Source organism: Oryza sativa, chromosome 4 (genome assembly GCF_034140825.1).
Source record: "Oryza sativa Japonica Group chromosome 4, ASM3414082v1".
In the NCBI taxonomy this organism is placed as follows: domain Eukaryota; kingdom Viridiplantae; phylum Streptophyta; class Magnoliopsida; order Poales; family Poaceae; genus Oryza; species Oryza sativa.
Window position 1 is genome coordinate 3,375,131 of NC_089038.1, and position 20,430 is coordinate 3,395,560.

The 20,430-nt window shown below is 39.0% G+C and overlaps 1 long non-coding RNA gene across 4 annotated transcripts; it reads right to left on the bottom strand.

The window, feature by feature from the left end:
* Positions 1–8,023: 8,023 nt before the first annotated feature.
* On the bottom strand, positions 8,024–12,339 carry LOC107280572 (uncharacterized). 4 transcript variants are annotated; one of them, XR_001545157.3, is made up of 3 exons: positions 12,226–12,339; positions 11,731–12,163; positions 8,024–8,440 (listed from the first exon to the last, which is right to left on the bottom strand). It is a non-coding gene; the product is annotated as an uncharacterized lncRNA (long non-coding RNA). The 4 variants fall into 4 exon arrangements; XR_003241754.2 differs by having other exon boundaries at positions 8,024–8,186; positions 8,291–8,440; positions 11,731–12,339; XR_003241752.2 differs by having other exon boundaries at positions 11,731–12,339.
* Between the last annotated feature and the right edge of the window lie 8,091 nt (positions 12,340–20,430).

A 20,430-nucleotide genomic window follows, 5' to 3' on the forward strand; every position in this document is an offset into this window, starting at 1 on the left:
TTTTGTAAGTAGGAGTTTTGTTTTGGTGGTGCGCTTTCGATATATCATATTAGGTTACTACCGGGGCTTTGAATTTCATGTTGTGATTGTTCCTTCCTTACTCTTTACTTACTTCCCCTATCATAAAAAGAACCAAATCCATGTCCAGATTCAAACTCATGATTGGGATTTTTTTTTGGACAAAGAGAGTACGTGTCAATGGGTGATGGGATGGTTAGCCCATAACCTTGAGGTTGTGTGTAAAACCATTTGTAAAAGAAGGTGAAAAGCCTCCTTAGGGATGTTGCCGTCGGGCGCGTTGCCATGCGGCAGATGAACGGGCTGAAGCAGCAATACATATGAACATAAGGTGACACTGAACTTGCGACCATTGTGCTTGTGGGATGTTATTTTGTTGTTGTTGTTGTGCTTCTGGTCGTTGTGCTGTTGCTGTTGTGCTTTTGGCCATTGCGCTGCTGCTGCTGTGATGCTATTGCAGATGTGCTGCTGTTGCTCTCGCTGTAGCAGGAAGATGAAATTTGAGACTTTGGATATGTATTGAATTGGTGGATGGATGTAATGATATTGCATTTTAAGACTTGTGGAATGTGAAATGCATGTGATATTGCAATCATTTGTGGAATGTTAATTCATTTGAATTTGATTTTATATGTGCTGAAATATTGTATTTGGGCTGAATTGTATGGGCTGAAAAAATTTCAGTTGAGTTTTGTGGGCTGAAAAAATTATATGGGCTAAACTGTGGGGGCTAAAAAAATCATATGGGCTGAATTGTGCGGGTTGGAAAAATCATATGGGCCGAATTGATGTGGGCTGAAAATTTGTATAGGCTGCACTCAAACGAACAAGCAAAAAATATGTTCGGCCAGCTAGCAACAACCTTAGAAAAAATATATTTGTGGCTCATGAGCTACATGGGCTTTAGCAGGCCGAATCTGATTCTGTGACGTTTTTTTTTGAACCATGTCAGCTGCCACGTGGCAAGCCCTAGGATTTTGTGACAATAAATCAATGTCATATGCTTGTGACAATGAATGTTCAAACGTCACATGATGAATTTATGACGGTGGCTTTTTGACGTTTGAAATTACGTCATCTGTTTGTCACAAATCTTAATTTTTGACATAATTTTCATATATTATGACATAATAAAATGTAAAAAAAACCACATACCTCTTGTAGTGGGTCCAGTATTGTGAGAGGACATGGGCGCTCAATCGCAGCAAATTTAGTAGCATCGGGAGCTCTCTCGAGGAGTTACCGGGTAACCAACTCCATTGGTACTAAGGGTACCTGCACAATGAGGATCGTAACAACACTAATGATGAATTCCTTCTGCAGCGTGCTCACTCCCTGTTTCACATATGTAAGCGTGGGATAGTAGACTCCGTGATCCCAGAGGATACTGAGAAGGCTGAGGCGGAAACCACCATGAGAAGGCTGAGGCGGAAACCACCAAGGAAATAATCAATAATCTCAGTAAAAAGCCCCAGCGGATGTATAAGGTAATGGAGATGGAACTGTCCCTGATGTACGATATTCTCTATACCAAGGCAGCTGTAGTCCACACTTGGATTGGCTACTGCATCCGAGCCTTGTCACCCATTGCTATCGCCACCTCGTTTCTGCTGTTCTATTTCAGCGGCAGTGAGGCCAAGGATGGCCAGAATGGAGTCGACACCGCCGTTACCTATGTCCTGTTAGGTGGCGCCTTCTTGATGGAAACAACGTCCCTCCTCAGCGCTCTGGGGTCAAGCTGGACTCTTTCCTTCTTGTGCGCCAGGAGGTGGAGTTGGCTTCAACATATCGCTCTATGCGTTGGAAGATGGCACCAGCTCCGACGGGCGGTCCTGGCTGTTCGCAAGCGCGTCGCAGCCTTGACGGGAGGCCTTCTCGGTGGATCAAGAAACTGGTCGGGCACCATAGGATAGTTCAATTTGCTCTACTTCCGTACCACACAGCTGAACCCAACCAACAAGCAACTCGGTAGGCTCTTTAAGAAGCTGGGGTATGGCGACAAGGGGGACACCGGTTGTTATTCGTGGGACATCACAATTCCCGAGCTGGTGAAGGACACAGCATTGAGAATGGTCTCCGATTTTGATCTCAACACCATGGGCTTGCTCAGGTATAATTGGGATGAACTGGCATGGAAAAGTATCCTGAACTGAAGAAACGTGTTGAAGAAAATAAAGAACTGAAGGAACTGTGGGGTGTCGACTTCCACGAGAGCATCATCATCTGGGGGTGTCGACTTCCACGAGAGCATCATCATCTGGCACATTGCCACAGACCTCATCCTCGCTATGAGAGAAAAGAAGTCCAGCGAAGACGATGCAGAAGAAGTCCAGCGTGTCGGCTTGATCAGGGCACTGTCCAACTATTTGATGTTCTCCTTGTGGCTCACCCAGACATGCTTGCCGGCCTTCCCCAAAAATGGTTGTACCAGCGGACCTGTGAGAACCTTGATAAAAAATGCAAAGAGCATCGTGATGAACTCATTTCTTCTGGTGGAAAGGCTAATAATGTGATCTTTATGGTGCTCATGAAGCTGTTCGGTGGCCATAATAATAGCTCAACATCTATTGGGCTCAGGCAGACGAACGCACTCGCTAAAATCCTTTACAAGAGCCTGCCCAGCAATTTTGACACCGCAATTCCTCGCCTTACTTATGCAGGGTTGGTTGCCAGGGAAATAATAAACTGGAAAGGTGGAGATAATCAATCGATGGAGCCAGATACAGTGACCGTGCTGCTTAACCTGTGGACAGCTTTTCTCCTCTATGCTGCCAACAGGTGTAACAGGGAGTCTCATGCCAAGAAGCTCAACACTGGTGGTGAGTTTATTACTATTGTGTGGCTAATGGTTGAACACATATACAAAACAAAAACAAAAGGAAAAAAAGTTGTACCTGTCGGGCAATGATAATATCTATTGTTAGTGTTATATATTCTCTCTATATTCAATCTTAAAGGATATTACTGTAACATTCCCAAAACGTGTAAACGTCAAACCATCTGTTCTCAGCAATATAATTGTTCCCCTTTGCGTGCTAATTTTTTTTTTGTTATGTTGCTGGATTTTCTTGCATGGCATATATAGTTGCATCTGACGTGCATTATAAAATTGGCCTTAGAATAATTCATACAACTTATATGTGGATCAAAAAATTCGACATCTATGAACACGTGGCACGTGGCAGATTCATTAAACACTCCTAAACGCTCTCAAGGTGCCATGTGGCACTCTACGAACACTCCTATGCCACCACGTGGCACTATCTAATCTCACCATCGATTTTTATTTAATTGGTGGACATGTAATTTTAGACCATTAGTTTATATCTATATCTATATTTGATTTTCATTTATATTTGATTTTTATTTAAATTGGTGGACCCATTAGTTTACAATAATTAGGTGTATATATATATACCTTCCCAGTATAAAAAGGAAAATACGTACCATCAGCAAATAAAAATCATAAGTATGTCGGCAAACAAAAATCGTAAATATGTACAGTACGTATATTTCGGAAAAAAAAATAAAGCTTACGTTCTGTCCGTTCGCTGGAAGAAAAAGAAAAATCGGAAGGACAAAAATGGCTGTGTGATAAGTAAAAAAAACATACATAGTATAATCGGAAGAAAAATATAAAACATAATTTTATATATAGCAAAAAAAAAAACCAAATGTACGTATTACCATTGATCTATTTATCTATTACTCCCTCCGTATTTTAATGTATGACGCCGTTGATTTTTCAGAACGTTTGACCATTCGTTTTATTCAAAATTTTTATGCAAATATGAAAATATTTATGTCATGCTTAAAGAACATTTGATGATGAATCAAGTCACAATAAAATAAATGATAATTATATTAATTTTTTGAATAAGACGAATGGTCAAACATGGGACAAAAAGTTAACGGCGTCATACATTAAAATATGGAGGTAGTATATACTAAAAGTCTATTAAGCATCCTACAAACGTACACTCCCAAACCGTCACGTGGCACCCTATAAATATTCTCAAGTCACCACGTGGCACCCTAATAAAATAGAGAAATCTAACCGTCGATTATCATTTAAATCGGTAGACCTATTATTCTAGATTGTTAGATCTATATTAGGAAACCAAAACCTCCCACGTCTCCATACTGTGCACCACGCAAGTACTGATCAATTTGAAGGCTTCTAGTTCCTTTATGTTTTTTTTTATCCCTATCACGATTAAAAATAACATTATATTTATGGAAAATGATCTCAAAAATAGGTGTTAAAGTTCATTAAATATCTTATAAATATTTCCAAATCGTTCGATGAGATTCTTAAATTAGAGAAACATCTCTCCATTGGTTTCCACTTAAATCGACTTACACATTACTTTACATCGATATTGTATCTAGTTTTTTTAATACAAAAACATTGTAAACCATCTTCCCTTACTCTCCATCCCTATGGGCGTTTTGCTAAGCTGCTACTTGTCTCATTTGAATTAGAAAAAATCCTAATAAATCTGTGAAAAAAATATAACATCCAACCATCGGTTTTTTACTTAAATATCAACACATTATTTTAAGTCATCAGATCAATCAATTTTTTTTCTAAAAAAAAGAAACATCCCAACCGTCCATCCCCGTTCCCGTGCGGTGTGTTGCGTTATTTTTCTCTGTTTTTTTTCTATCTCTATGATAATTAAAATTAAAATTATTTTTATGGGCAAAGAAAAGACCACAAACAAATCTCGACCTAGTAGGTCTAGCCAGCTATTATTTTTATAAGTAAAAACAATAACTTAATGCCCATATTGACTATATTTAAGTGCTAAGAAAAAAATTACATTATGGACCCCATCCATTGAAGCATCTACTCAAATAAGGTAAAATTTGCTACAGAACATAAAAAAAAGTATAATTAGCTAAGAGACACTGCAATAACATATATCTGATATGGGACACCATAAAAAACTGGTAATTAGCTGTTGGATACCCGTGGCATTACTTTGTTATATCCAAATGAAATGAAGAGAGAAACAACCGCGAAAGTATGATTTTGCTCCTTCCTTCCATGTGGGTATGGATAGTTGAGGGTATGGCAGCGTGCCGTGGCACGGCTGCGAGACTGACAACAATAGCCTGCGCTCTGTGGCGCCTTGCTCGACATGAATCAGGAGGTGGTCCATGTTGTGCTCACCCTGAGCGCGGTGTGTGGCAGAGCATCGGTGCCTGCATGGTCCTCGCGCTACAGCGGCGACGAGTGTGGGAACGACAGCGAGCCACAAGCCCAGGCGCACGGGCCCTCCTCGAAACCCCCCGCCCCCTCTAGAGAGCCACCTCACCGGTGATGGGTCCGGTTGCAGCGTCAAAGTTGTATGTGAGCCAGACTTGTAGGCAGGCGAAAAGTCATATTTTTCTTATTGTTTCTCTCTTCATTTCCATTGGATATTATAAAATAATAACGCAGGCCTCCAATAGCCAATTACCAGTTTTTCGGTGTCCCACAGCAGATATGCGTTCTTGCGGTGTCCCCCGGCAAATTACACGTTTTATAATGTCCCGTAGCACATTTTACCCTAAATAAAAGAAATACTAAAATTGCTCACTAAAAATCAAAATATCCCAGCTTAATTTCTTTTCAAACTACTAGACCCAGTACTTATATCCCGTTAGACATCTATCGACTTTCTATCAACTTTTGTTGTCTCAGCTTGTATATAGGAGCTATTTACCCATACATTTTGATATTGATGCTTTTATCAATAAATGATCATTTTTGGAGATAAATAAATAATCTTAAGATGATTATAGAATCTAAATTATATATATATAACATGGCTAGTTGAATAACATACTGATCGTGCTAACCACGTTGGTTGCACCAAGGAATCTTAAGAGTGAAATAGCCATGATGTGGCCCCAGCAATATATAAGCCAATTCCAGAGCGGAATTAAAAAACTATATCCACTTTTTTGGTAAAACTTGTACAGTACATCATGAATTTGTGTCATATAGCATAGAAAGTCTAGAAACGTGTAATTATTACACGACGCTCCAGTATAGTGGTAATTTGCTAAGAAAATACTTTGACATCTATTTTAAATTTTCTTACTTAATTGAAGCGAGATAATTTATAATTTATGCCTTTACCCATGCCAGGTTGTAGGATCAACCGACTTATATTTTCATCCCGAATTACAGAGATCAAAGCATTTCAAAGATGCTTCATAAAGTGGATTTATCCAAAAAAATGAAGATAAAAAGAAATGAGAATTGAGCAAAATTTATCTAATTTAAAATTTATTTTTGTTGGGTTTATTACCCATTGTAAATAGAAATATTCAAACATTTTAGCAGGACTAATGAAATGGATATGTTTAAAATTTCAAACAGAATCTAAAAAAATTTGGACATTCATATGACACACATATGTTGTTTCGACACAAAATTTTCTCATGAATTAGAAACAGCACGGTTTAAAGTAATTTTAGTTCACAATTTATATTTTACAAGTAACCAGCGTTCAAAGCAAATTAAATAAGTTCAATTTTAGTTTATGATAAAGTGAAAGAATATTTTTGATAGAAAACCATCCACACATGGACATTCGTAATAAAATTTTACGCACGTACCCACGCATATGCGCAGGCTACCTTCCTAGTTCTAAAAAAACTAAATTTTTGCCAATTTTGTCAACTCATTTGATACGTCGATTGAATCGGTCAAAGTTGATAAAACAGGAATTAAACCATAAATTTTAACCCTCTTCACAATTTTTCCACATTCAAACCACAGCTAATCTGTCTACCAAACCTCTAGCATATGTTGCATACACTAGTTACTCTGCTCGCAGTATTAAACTCAGAATTTTTGGGCAAGCTAGCTAGCCGTGTGCCCGTGCATGGCACTTAAACTATCTGTTTTTAACTCAGTATACTACCGCTTTGTCCATCTCCGGTTGCCAGTGAAAGAGGTCCCGCACCGCCACCTTGATCTCCTCCTGTGACTCCACTTGACCTGGATCAACTTGTTATGCGCATGAAGTTGTTGCTCCTCCTCGTCTGTCATGATCTGTGCTCCTGAATGATAGCGTGGCTTGCCAGAAAACCTCTAGATCGATTGCTCTGATACACGATGTTATGTTTCTTGATACAAAGAAGACAAGGGAAATGCGAACAGAGAAACGACTTGCATTGGAAGAAGAAGCAGTTGGAAGCGGTACAAAAATTGGGATTGGGGAGATAGAGCCGTGTTTAGCTTGTACAAGTTCAGAGAGAACTCCCAGTCGGTTGCCTGGTAGCAGAAGAAAAAAAAAACGTCCCTTTTTCTATTCTGCAGTCACCTGCAAAATTCGTAATTGGTCGGTCGATTTCTCATTTCTTTGTCTATCCGACTCGCTTCATGATACGTGCATGCTATGCTTTTAGGTTAGTTTATTGTATCTTTGGTAATGTGCTAGGGAAGGCGGGAGGCGTGCAGGCTGCGACGGCGCTGGATGGGTTGGTTCCTTGAGTGGAAGAGGCAGATGCGCGGAGATCCGCCGGCGGAGATGCCTGACAAGGGGGAGGACGAATGAGCACCAGGAAAGGAGGCCCAGCTGGCCTCCAATTTCTCCCTCTCATCATCTATGTATCTATCTATACCTCTATACCTATACTAATCGGGCACTTTCTACGAGCTCCCACATTAATTAAAAAGATCTAGCCGTTAATTAGTAGATTGCAATATCACATCCGTACGTAGATTTTAATCCAATTCCACCTAATATTGTGGGCCACCTTTCAAAAACCATCTAACGTGTGTTGCGTTCACCGTATTTTCACCTCCAGCCGATCCTATCTCCAAATTCCCTAGCGAAAAAACAGATGATCCTGTCGTTCTTCATGGTGTGCCCTAGGCCCTTACTCCCTAGCCCCATCAAGAGATGCATGTTCATGCTGCTGGTTATACGGCAATGATTTCACTGATAGGTACTGCTGGTCCTCATCTTTTTGCTGTAATTATCTGGTCTACAAATCGATCTAATCCTGTAATTATCTGCTCTGTTTACATGTTCTTTATACTTCCGTAATTTCCTTCAAATCAATCAAATGTGGTACGGTAATGCTCTGCACATCAAGGTGCAACCCAATGCAGTATTGTATCGATAGTTTTGTACTCCCTCCGTTCCACAATATAAGTCATTCTAGCATTTTTCACATTCATATTGATATTAATGAATCTAAATAGATATATATGTCTAGATTCATTAACACCAATATAAATGTGGGAAATGCTAGAATGACTTACATTGTGAAACGGAGGGAGTAGATCAGATGCTGTAATACAAATCTCTAACCAACCTTCCGTCAGAATCTACAGACATCAGCCATGGCCGAGGCGCTAATCAAACAATGTTGTTGTTGTCTTTTCACGTTGACTCTGCCCGATTCTGCAGGGCTGGAATGCGAAACAACAAAGTTAGTTCGTCTGTTGTTTAAATTCAAGTTTTGTATAGTTTTGCGCTAAAATAACCAGGTTATTTCGGTGCTTCTTTCTCCAGGTTAAAGCAGGCAAATCAAAAGAAATATTCAGACTCTTAATCGATCAAGAAATTTATAAGCCATCTACTTCGTTTTAGAGCATATATGGATTAGTCAGAGTATATAAATCGATAGAATTCTTACCTGAATATTGTAGATGAGGGGACCAAAGTGCCACTTTCCAAGCACAAGTGAAATTAATATAGATGAGTACTGCCGTTGTTTCAGAGTATTATGGCTCTTTCCTGTTGTTTCCGAATATTTATGTTGATCCTCAATTCATTATAGTGAAATTAATATAGATGATAGGTAAAATTAATATTGAGGAAACAACGGCAGTAATTTATTACACAGGTTTTATGAAACAAGGTGATGTTGCAGTAGATTGATGCTTTCTGTAGTCAGATAGATCGATGCTAAACTCCATTACCCCGTGCTTTTTTTTTTCTCTCAATCAAGATTTGGTTTGAACTCCTTAATCCATGGTTTTTTTTTTTGACCTATTTCTCACCTGAACTAGATCGAGCAGGACTGATCAACTATGCCATCATTTGATCCGATGAATTTCTGGTGTTGAGATGTTGATCCAAAAATCTACAAGTTCGCTTGCATCTAGGAAGATTCGTTGTGTTAGTTGCATACACAATCAACTCAGGTATTTCTATTTTGATTGAAATAATAAATTATGTTCCTGATCTTTTGCCTGTTGAATGAGTCATTTTTAACACAAGTATTCAGGTAGTCAAATCTTGGTCGAAAGCAAAAATGAGACAAGGTACACGAATGCGGCCGGTAGCATGAATGCAGCAACTGGTGAGCTTCGTTTTGCTATTTTCTGGATGAAAAAAATATTTGAACTTATATTTTCCAATTCAGTTCTCTTTACATGCTTGCCATATGACAGTATGTAAATATTAGGTATTAAGATGTTGATCTACAAATCAACAAGTTTGCTTTCATTAATTTCACTTGTGCTTGGAAAGTTGCACTTTGGTCCCCTCATCTACAATATTCAGGTAAGTATTCTATCAATTTATATACTCTGATAAATCCGTATATGCTCTAAAACGTATGACATCATCTAAGTGAAATATTGATCGATATGGCTTTCACCTAACTACTCTTGATTTGTATACTCGAGCTAATCCCGGTGTAGTGTTTGGTGTCTAATTAAGGATATTTAAATTGTTGGATTTTGATCCTTTATGTTATATTTTAAGTTAAATTACAGGTTCTGTACCATCTTACAACACTAATTTGCTGCATTGTTTGTCCAAATTGAGTTGAACAACATATGTTTTAATTTATATTCGTTGTTTCAATATAGTTTAGCAATCAAATTTGAAATTCTTTCTGTAATCAAAACTGAGTGATAAGCTTGATTAAAATGTGATTATTACTAATGTTAACAATACTATATGAAAACAATTTTGTGTTAAAGGAAACATACCATTAAATATACAATGGGGTTATTTCATTTTGGTAAACTTAATTTTTTTTGTTTTTCAAAAATTCAGTAATCCTAAATTCGTAACTGATAGGAACTAATAAACATGAACTTTGTATCCATAGTGGCTATCCATTATGTAATTAATTTAATACTGAAATTAATAATTAGCAGGTTACAAAAATAAAATTTGGAATCAAGAAATTATAAAGAAATACCACATATTCAGCATGGGAAAAAATATTTATGAAAGGTATTAACAAATTTACGCCGTGCGTTGCACGGGTTGGTGGCTAGTCTAGCTAGTGATGTATAAAATGAGTATTTTAGTTAACTAATCTAACCTTAGTTCATAGGCTTAAGGTCTTTATTATCATGGTTCATATTTTATAAACTAGGGGAGCTCTAGTCCATGCTAGCAATTTATTATATCAACCTAGAAATTATTATATAAGATAAGTGCCTTAAGTTTTGGTGGATGAGGATGGAACTATGCATTCACTGGTCTAACAAGTTTTATTTGGGTTTCATTATAGCTAGAGCGTATTTCTATATACATTTATATATATACATATTGCTCAATCGATACTATGTGATTAGCACCTATCCTATAAATTTAAACTTTAGAGCTATAACCTGTACAGAAGGTTCCATATTTTATTTTACTATGTTGAAGCCCACTGTTTGCTGGTTCTATAGATATTTGGTTCACTTCATTTAGACTAAAGATGAATTTTCTACAAATTTTACAATTTAAGGTTGCTCTATGATGGTTATTACTTACATAAGTATTTAGAGGCTTTTATCATACAGTAAGTATATAATTTTATTTTATAACTTGGAAGTATATGTTTTGGTGATTCTACAGAACTTGGGTTTACTCAAAAAGGATCTAAGATGAATTTTATATGAACTTCTAAAATTCAGCTCATCTAAAACTAGTCATTTAAAGGTAATAGTTTTAGAGGCATTTGATGTATAGTATGTATACTATTTCATTTTGCTTTATAGGAGAACATAAGTTGGTGGATCTGTAGAAACTGAGTTTGCTCCAAAATGAGTTGAGATGTACTTTATATGCATTTTATAAGTTTGTGTATGCTTTATGTATGATTTATCTTAGACCCATTTTAGAGACAAGGTCTGTGCTGAGGGTGCCAAGCTTAATGTTACCACATTAAAGTTCATAGTTTTGTGAACCTACAGAAATTTGAATCATCTCAAAATAAGTTATATTTGATTTTATATGGATTTTACAAGTTTAGGTGTTTTGCTGTTAAAAAGTAAAGGCTTTTAGTATTATCTTTTACATTTTCAGATTTTAAACTCATGGGGTCCACCTGTCGGTCTCAGGCCAATATGCGAAAAGGCCCCTAGGATTTCAGGAAATCAAACCGCAGTCCTATGACTGTTCTGTGTGTCTTGAGCTTTTGCAGAAAGGACCCTATATTAATCTAAATTCTCGTGAGGAGGTCCCTCGTTCGAGCTGAAGCAGATCAAGCCATGGCTGAGCTCGATCTCAAGCTTGCCAGCGGCAAACGGTGGCTCGTTTGAGGGTGCGACCAAAAGACAAAATGAAGATCATGCTATTCCGATTCCATTCCTCTACTTTTCTCGGTCAGTGGACATCGGAGTGACGCCGGCGGCGAGTCCGAGCGGCGGCTGTGCTTAGGCTGCTACTGCATGTTGAGTTGGTGCTCGATTCTAAGTGAATGAAATGCATGAATGCAATCCTATGGGCTCAAGGGTGCTCACCGAACCTTGAACGAGGCGCGGGAAAGTCTGGACAGCGGCAGCGGTGAAGAAGATGGTCCGGCGATGGTGTAGAGCTCCGGGAAGACGGCAACGGCTCGATCCACTCATCGAATTGACATGCATGTGTTTTCATGGGGTTAGTGAGGTCCCAGGGATGGTGTATACGCGAAGAATCGGACAATGGCTCACCGGAGGAGGCGGAATCGACAATGGCGACGGCGACCGGAGGTGAAGAAGACGGTAGCCGATCTCCGCACTTGCTGCGCCATTGCCTAGGATTTTTGAGGGTTTTTGAGGAAGACTTCAAGGAGAAGACGTTGGCGCGACGGCTCGGCTTGGTTTGGTCTACAGTGGTCGGAACGACGACGATGTCGGCTGCGGCGGCGCTTGGAGCGCGCTCCGGAGTGCCGGGGGCACGACGGCGTTCCCGTCGATCCGCTGCACGATAGAGGATGAAATTAAAAGGATAAATCCTCGGCATGGTGAGGAGAGTAGAGTACAATAGTCGTCTTCTTCGCGGCCGGCGGCAAGGATGAGGGCGACGGAGAAGTTGAGAGCCTCCTCCCTCGGTTTCTTCGGCTTAGAGGTGGAGAATGATGTGTGGAGATGCAGCTGGGAGGAGGAGAAGGCTAGAATAGGAGTTTGATGGCGTCGACACGTTGTGGCTACGCGTCGTACACAGCCGGCACCAATCTCTCTCTCTCGGCTGTCTCTGGTCGGCTGGAAGATTTGCACAGGGTGAGGACGAGCCAGAGTGGCTGCCAAGTGGGTCCAGGTCGTGGCAAACTAAGCTAGGGTGAGAGGGTTGGGCAGAAACGTGGGTGAAGAAAACGTTTGAATGATTTTCAGGATTATTTCTCTCTCCCACTTTAGTAATTCAATTATTTAATTTGTGGGTAGAATAATTTAGTGTGGATTTTTCTGAAGGTATATGAAGATACCTAGATTCCGTATTCTTTAGTTGCACTCAAAAATTATGGATAGATTACTCACAGAAATTAGAGGAATATGGGTTCTTTGGAAAATATTTCGAATTTTTAGGAGACCTAAACAGAGAAGATAAATTCTGGAAAAATTATTTTTATTCATGATAAATTACCTAGTATTTTAATAAATTATTTTACTTATACACTTTTATGCAGTTAAATGCAATTTTAGACAAAGTATGGTTTTAGCCGATTAAGAACTACAGGTAATCTAGTTTTTATTAGTTTGACTGATTTATTTGAGGTACCAAATTTAGTTATTAAATTATACCAAAATTACAGTGAGTTGTATGTGTTGAGTAGAGCCTACATGAATTTTCTCATGATTTTATCTTGCACGAATTATTTTAGATAATTCGCAAGACTTATGTCTTATATGTGTTTCCCTTTCCTAAATGCATGTAAATGTTTATAAAAGTTATATTTGGACTCTTATTAACCTGAGGTGATATTGATATGTTAGAATTACAATTTACCTTACACATGTCATAAGCTCCTTACCTATTTATGCATAAATTTACTTTAGCATTAAATTAAGAGAATGCTTATAGAGATGATTAAGATAGAATATACCCTATATGATATAATTTATTTGTTCACTTTCATGTTCATGACATGTCTTCAGATGGATGTCCAAATTAGTTTTGTGAGGCTTGACATTAGCCATGTTGATATATTTCAAGGTGTATGGTTTCTATTTTTGTGAAATCATTATCATGATTAATATTTGTGATGAACAATTGGCTATGCAAATGATTTAGTTAAAGAATTGGTTTGAGAGTTTGTGTGAATGTTGGTGTGAGTACGTGTGACTAATGTGGGTCAGGTTGTGATATCTGTGTCCAGAAACGGTTGTTTTGTCTGATTGTGTGCAGGTGACTTGAGATCAGCCTTGGTCAATGGTGAGGACCGGGACTATGTTCAGGGAGGAACAGAGGTCTATTGCGGTCGGGATACCACGTGAGAAGGTGACTAGAGTCTGGATTCTTGAAGGTCAACTTCGGTCAACGGTGGGGATCGGGACGAGACTCAGGGAGGAGTTGAGGTCCAGACGGTCAAGGATACCGGGTGACGAAGTTGGATACGAAATGGCATACGGTGGATGGACACCGTGTGGGAGAGATCTTCGCAACGGGCTTCACGAGGTGTGCGTGCAAGCGTCGGTGTTCGCGAAGGGAATTGGAAGAGGTTTATGTATGGTGCTACAGTACGGTGGTGTACTGTAGCGTGCATATGTGTATGCGTGCTTGTGTACAGCATGCATATATGTGTGGTATACGTGCAGGTATGCATGCATGTACGGTGCTGTACATGTATGTGTGTGATCGATACATGCATGTGAAGCATGTATGTGTGCATGATTGGTTGGCCGAGCAGCAGGAGAGCGGCTCGGTGGCTGTGGCTTGTTGGAGCCGGCCCAGGCCGTGCGGCGCGAGGAGACCGAGTGCGAGCTGGCGAAGGATCGGTAAAGGAATCCGATCCGGAGCAGGATTTTCCATGGCCGGTGCGGCTGTGGTTTCGGAGAAAAAGGAAATTGAGAGATTGAGTCCTACTGTGAATAGGAGTCCTACGTCTACTTTGATTAGGAGGGTTTTTCATGTATAAATAGAGGGGGAGCGTGAGGATTCCTGGTATCGCTTTTCGGTATCGCTTTTCAGAGCGTGGAGTTGATAGTTTAGTTAGGGTTTCGAGTTTAGTCGAGATTTTTGTAAGGAGTGCTGTTGTTGCACTTTGTAAACACAGAGATAAGCAATAAAGTTGTCATCTACTTTGAGAGTTCTTCGATTTGTGTTTCATCGGGTTCGGCGGTCTACCAGTGACATACCAACGGTTCAACAGGCGACAAGACAGCGGTTCGACCGGCGGCGTGCAAGCGGTTCGACTGGCGGCGTGCGAGCGGTCCGACCGGCGGCGGCGACAGGATTACGTCGAGATTTCCATCGATTTGAGGGTAACTTTTATTTCCGTTAAAGGTTTTTGGGTTTTTTGTTTTCCCTACCATTCACCCCCCTCTTGTAGGCTTGGTTTCTTGTGTTCGATCCTAAAAGTGGTATCAGAGCCTTGTTTTCTTCTTTGGATTTTAACCGATCTAGAGTTTTTGCCATGGCTACTCCCGCTAGGTTTTCAACTAAGCCTCATGTTTTCGATGGAACGGATTTTTCTCATTGGTATAGTAGGATGCAATCTTACATTATGGCTGAAGATTATGATATTTGGAGAAAAGTTTCTCATGCTTATGTGATTCCTGAAACTATTAATACTGCTGCTGAAAAAACTGCTTTTGAACAAAATTGCAAAGCTCGCAAAATTCTTTTGAGTGGTATTTCTCGTTCTGATTATGATCATGTTGCTCATCTTCAAACTGCTCATGAGATTTGGATTGCTTTGAGTAATTTTCATCAGGGAACAAATAACATTAAAGAACTTCATCGTGATCTTTTCAAAATATATTAAATTTGAGATGAAACCTGAAGAAGCTTTGGATGATTATCTTTCTCGGTTTAATAAAATTTTTAGTGATCTTAGATCTGTTGATTCTTCTTATGATGCAAATTATCCACAATCTGAGATTTCTCGTCACTTTTTGAATGGTCTCGATATGTCTATTTGGGAGATGAAAGTTACATCTATTCAGGAGTCTGTGAACATGTCTTCTTTGACTTTGGATTCGCTTTACACAAAACTGAAAACTCATGAGATGAATATTCTTTCTCGTAAAGGTGATTCTAAGTCTAGTGCTTTGGTTTCGTCTTCAACTTTTTTGGATGTTGGTGCTTCTTCATCGAAGCCTTCTGTTCTTGCTTTATTTAATGCCATATCCGATGATCAACTCGAACAGTTCGAGGAGGAGGATTTGGTTTTGCTATCTAACAGATTTTCTCGAGCTATGAAAAATGTTAGGAACAGGAAAAGAGGAGAACTGAATCGTTGTTTTGAGTGTGGAGCACTTGATCATCTTCGTTCGCATTGTCCTAAGCTTGGGAGAGGAAAGAAGGAAGATGATGGAAGAGTCAAAGAGGATGACGTGAACAAGAAGAAGAACATGAAGGAGAAGGAGAAGAAGAAGCATTGTATGCAGTGGTTAGTTCAGGAACTCATAAAAGTTATTGATGGATCTGAAGATGAAGATGAGGGCAAAGGTAAGCAAGTTGTTGATCTAGCTTTTATTGCTCGTAATGCAAGTTCTGATGTTGATGAATCTGATGATGATAATGAAGAAAAGCTTAGTTATGATCAATTAGAATATGCTGCTTATAAGTTTGCTAAGAAACTTCAAACATGTTCTATTGAGCTTGATGAGAAGGATCACACTATTGATATTCTAAATGCTGAAATTGCTAGATTAAAATCTTTGATTCATAATGATGATAATTGTCAATCTTGTGAAGTTTTATTTTCTGAAATTAATGCTTTGCGAGATGTCAATTCTGTTAATTGCAAGAAATTGGAATTTGAGATTGAAAAATCTAAAAAGTTGGAGTCTTCTTTTGCTCTTGGATTTGCTTTACATGCTCGTGTTGTTGATGAGTTGATTTTGACAAAGAATGTTTTGAAAAAATACAAAGTTGCTTTTTGTGCAAGTTCTTTAGTCAATGCTTCATGTGTAAATAAGGCAACACAAAACAATGGTGTTTTGATTTCTCAAGATTGTTCAAAGTGTGTTTTGAATGAGTTGAAGTTGAAAGATGCTTTAGAGCGTGTTAAACACATGGAAGAAATTGTTAAACAAGATGAGGTGTTTTCTTGTTCAACTTGTAGAAAATAAAAAGATCTTTTGGATGCTTGCAAAAATTGTGCTATTCTTACTCAGGAGGTTTCTTATTTGAAAAGTTCTTTGCAAAGATTTTCCGATGGTAAAAAGACTCTCAACATGATTCTTGATCAATCTAAAATTAGCACACACAATCGTGGTTTAGGTTTTGATTCTTATGCTCATCATACTAGACATCCTCCTACTGTTTTGGGTGCTTCTAGGAGAGGTGAAATTTTGATTGAAACTGAGCCTAAGAACACTGTGTTTAAATCTGTTGGCATCATGTCTTCTTTGAATGCATCTTCTTCGAAATCAAATGGTGTGAATGCAAAACCTTCTGTTGATGCAAAACCATCAATTTCAAAATCATCTACTTCACAAACTTGTCGTGAGAAGTATACTTGCTCTTTTTGTGAAAAAGATGGACATTTGGTTGGTTTTTGTTTTTGACTTGCCCGCAAACAGAAAAAGGAAAGAGAAATTGCTTTTGCGAAACAACGGTGGCAAAAATCGGGTTTTTGTTCAAGGAGCACGGTTAGACCGCAGCTAAACCGGCTGCCAGGCCCGGTTAGACCGCAGGGACAGCGGCGGTCAGACCGGCCCCGGGGCAATTTTGCACGTAATTCAAATCGGACTTTTGTGAAGCGACAAGGTAAGTTTTCAGGTAAGTCTGGTTCTGATTTTGTTAGTGCATATAGTGCATATGTACCTACTGGTTCTAGTGGTCGTGTGACTCAGTGTTGGATTCCAAAATTTCTTATTTCTAACCCCAACACGGAGGCCTCGACATCTTCGTTCGTAGGTATTTTGGTGGCATACTCCCCATGTGCATTCAACGTTGAGATTGCTTTTCATGGTAACATCAATTTACTTTTGGATTGACATATTTTTTGGTTCTACTCTCTCGATTATTAGCTTTTCATATGCTAGTGTTTGAGGTAGTAGTTTTTCTTAATACAAGTGGATATATGTCGATTCATGATAACCTTGGTGATATCATTGGCAATTGGATGTCTTTCTCGAAATCTTTAATTTCTTCTTGATTTTTCTTCGGGGAGAATTGGAGGTTAATTTGAGGGGGAGTTTGTGCTTTTTCATGCATTCATGTTTATTTTTATGCATTTGCTCTAATTCTGAAAATTAATAAAAATAAGAAAAAGAAGAGCTTTGTTTTATACCTCTAGTATATTCTTGTGCATGCTAGCAAAATAATTGAGGTCTATTTGTTGCTATGTTAGCTTGTATGCATTTTAATCTTTATATGAAGCTTAGATATTGCTTTTAAGTGAGATGATGCATGACACTAAATCTTTTACTTGAATTACGAAAATATGCAATATTGATGCTAGCATATGGTTTGATTTATAAATGCTTTATATATATGCATTATTGAATTGTTATTACTCAAATAGCTTTAAATGCTCATTGTGAAAAGAGAATAAAAAATATGAAAACAATGAATACCGAATCCTTGGAAACAGTCTTGACGACAAGGACGTATTCGATGTGAGCAAAATAATGGGTGCCGAATCCCTGGAAACAGTCTTGACGACAGGGACGTACCCGGAATAAAAGAGAAAATTATGAGCAAAAAGGCTCAAGAAAAAGTAAAAATTCTCTTGGTTGCTTTGTGCTAAAGCTAATTTGAGAAAGAGTGATAAATGCAATAGGTATATATGTATAGTGTTTATTTTTCAATCTATGTGCTTGTGAATATATTGCATTATAAATCATTTGAAATCATGAATCATTATTGCTGATTTAAGCTTAATTGTAATATCTTTGATTCATGTTTATACTATGGTGCATGCTTACTAACTAGTTGATGAATTTATCTCCCATATCTTGCAAAACATGATCTTGAATTGCTTTTGGTACATTTCAAAGCTCTCGAAAAAAAAGAGAAAATATAAAATAAAAAATGGTTATTCCAAGTGGCAATCATGACATAATTGCATTTGTGCTTTATTGTTATTATTTCTCTTTTGAATTCTTGATGAAATCATTGTCAAAGGAGGAGAAATATACAAAATGCATGCTTCTTGTAAGGGGGAGAATTGAATTGTTTCGATTTTAAAAATAGTCAATTTTGTGCTTTGATCGCAAATTGATGGGAGAAATTCTTTCTTTTAAAAAGGGGGAGAGTTTTTCTTTTTCACTTTTGTGATTTTTGTTTTTATTTTTCAAAAACACAAATTTGCATTTTGGTGATGTTGCCAATGTGTTCATCAAGGGGGAGATTGTGAAATCATTGTCATGATTAATAGTTGTGATGAACAATTGGCTATGCAAATGATTTAGTTAAAGAATTGGTTTGAGAGTTTGTGTGAATGTTGGTGTGAATGCGTGTGACTAATGTGGGTCAGGTTGTGATATCTGTGCCCAGAAACGGTTGTTTCGTCTGATTGTGTGCAGGTGACTGGAGGTCAGCCTTGGTCAATGGTGAGGACTGAGACTATGTTCAGGGAGGAACAGAGGTCTATTGCGGTCGGGATACCACGTGAGAAGGTGACTAGAGTCTGGATTCTTGGAGGTCAACTTCGGTCAACGGTGGGGATCTGGACGAGACTCAGGGAGGAGTTGAGGTCCAGACGGTCAAGGATACCGGGTGATGAAGTTGGATACGAGATGGCATACGGTGGATGGACACCGTGTGGGAGAGATCTTCGCAACGGGCTTCACGAGATGTGCGTGCAAGTGTCGGTGTTCGCGAAGGGAATTGGAAGAGGTTTATGTATGGTGCTACAGTACGGTGGTGTACTGTAGTGTGCATATGTGTATGCGTGCTTGTGTACAGCATGCATATATGTGTGGTATACGTGCAGGTATGCATGCATGTACGGTGCTGTACATTTATGTGTGTGATCGATACATGCATGTGAAGCATGTATGTGTGCATGATTGGTTGGCCGAGCAGCAGGAGAGCGGCTCGGTGGCTGTGGCTTGTTGGAGCCGGCCCAGGCCGTGCGGCGCGAGGAGACCGAGTGCGAGCTGGCGAAGGATCGGTAAAGGAATCCGATCCGGAGCAGGATTTTCCATGGCCGGTGCGGCTGTGGTTTCGGAGAAAAAGGAAATTGAGAGATTGAGTCCTACTGTGAAGAGGAGTCCTACGTCTACTTTGATTAGGAGGGTTTTTCATGTATAAATAGAGGGGGAGCGTGAGGCTTCCTGGTATCGCTTTTCGGTATCGCTTTTCAGAGCGTGGAGTTGATAGTTTACTTAGGGTTTCGAGTTTAGTCGAGATTTTTGTAAGAAGTGCTGTTGTTGCACTTTGTAAACACAGAGAGAAGTAATAAAGTTGTCATCTACTTTGAGAGTTCTTCGATTTGTGTTTCATCGGGTTCGGCGGTCTACCAGTGACATACCAACGGTTCAACAGGCGACAAGACAGCGGTTCGACCGGCGGCGTGCAAGCGGTTCGACTGGCGGCGTGCGAGCGGTCCGACCGGCGGCGGCGACAGGATTACGTCGAGATTTCCATCGATTCGAGGGTAACTTTTATTTCCGTTAAAAGTTTTTGGGTTTTTGGTTTTCCCTACCATTCACCCCCCCTCTTGTAGGCTTGGTTTCTTGTGTTCGATCCTACAATTTTAACTTCCTCTAGCTAACACTAGGCCCTAATGGTTTAGTTGTTTATCTAGATCTTAGTTAATATTCATGAGACCTATTATGAAATGCAAATAAAAAATTCAAATGCACATGATGGACAAGTCAAAACATGTTTTATGCAAGTATGCATGCTTTTACTCGTGTTTGCATTTATGTCCTAGGTTATAAATGAAAAAGTTTTAATTTATTCTCAAATTGTACTTAGGTTCAAGTTAGATTGACCACACTTAGGTTAAAAATGGAAATTTTTAGCTCTCAAAAATGGAAAAGTTAGCTTCCAACTATTTTGATAGGAAATTTTTAAGGTCTAGAATTTGGGTATGTTACAGTGTTACCCTTGAGCGTTCGCTCGGAGA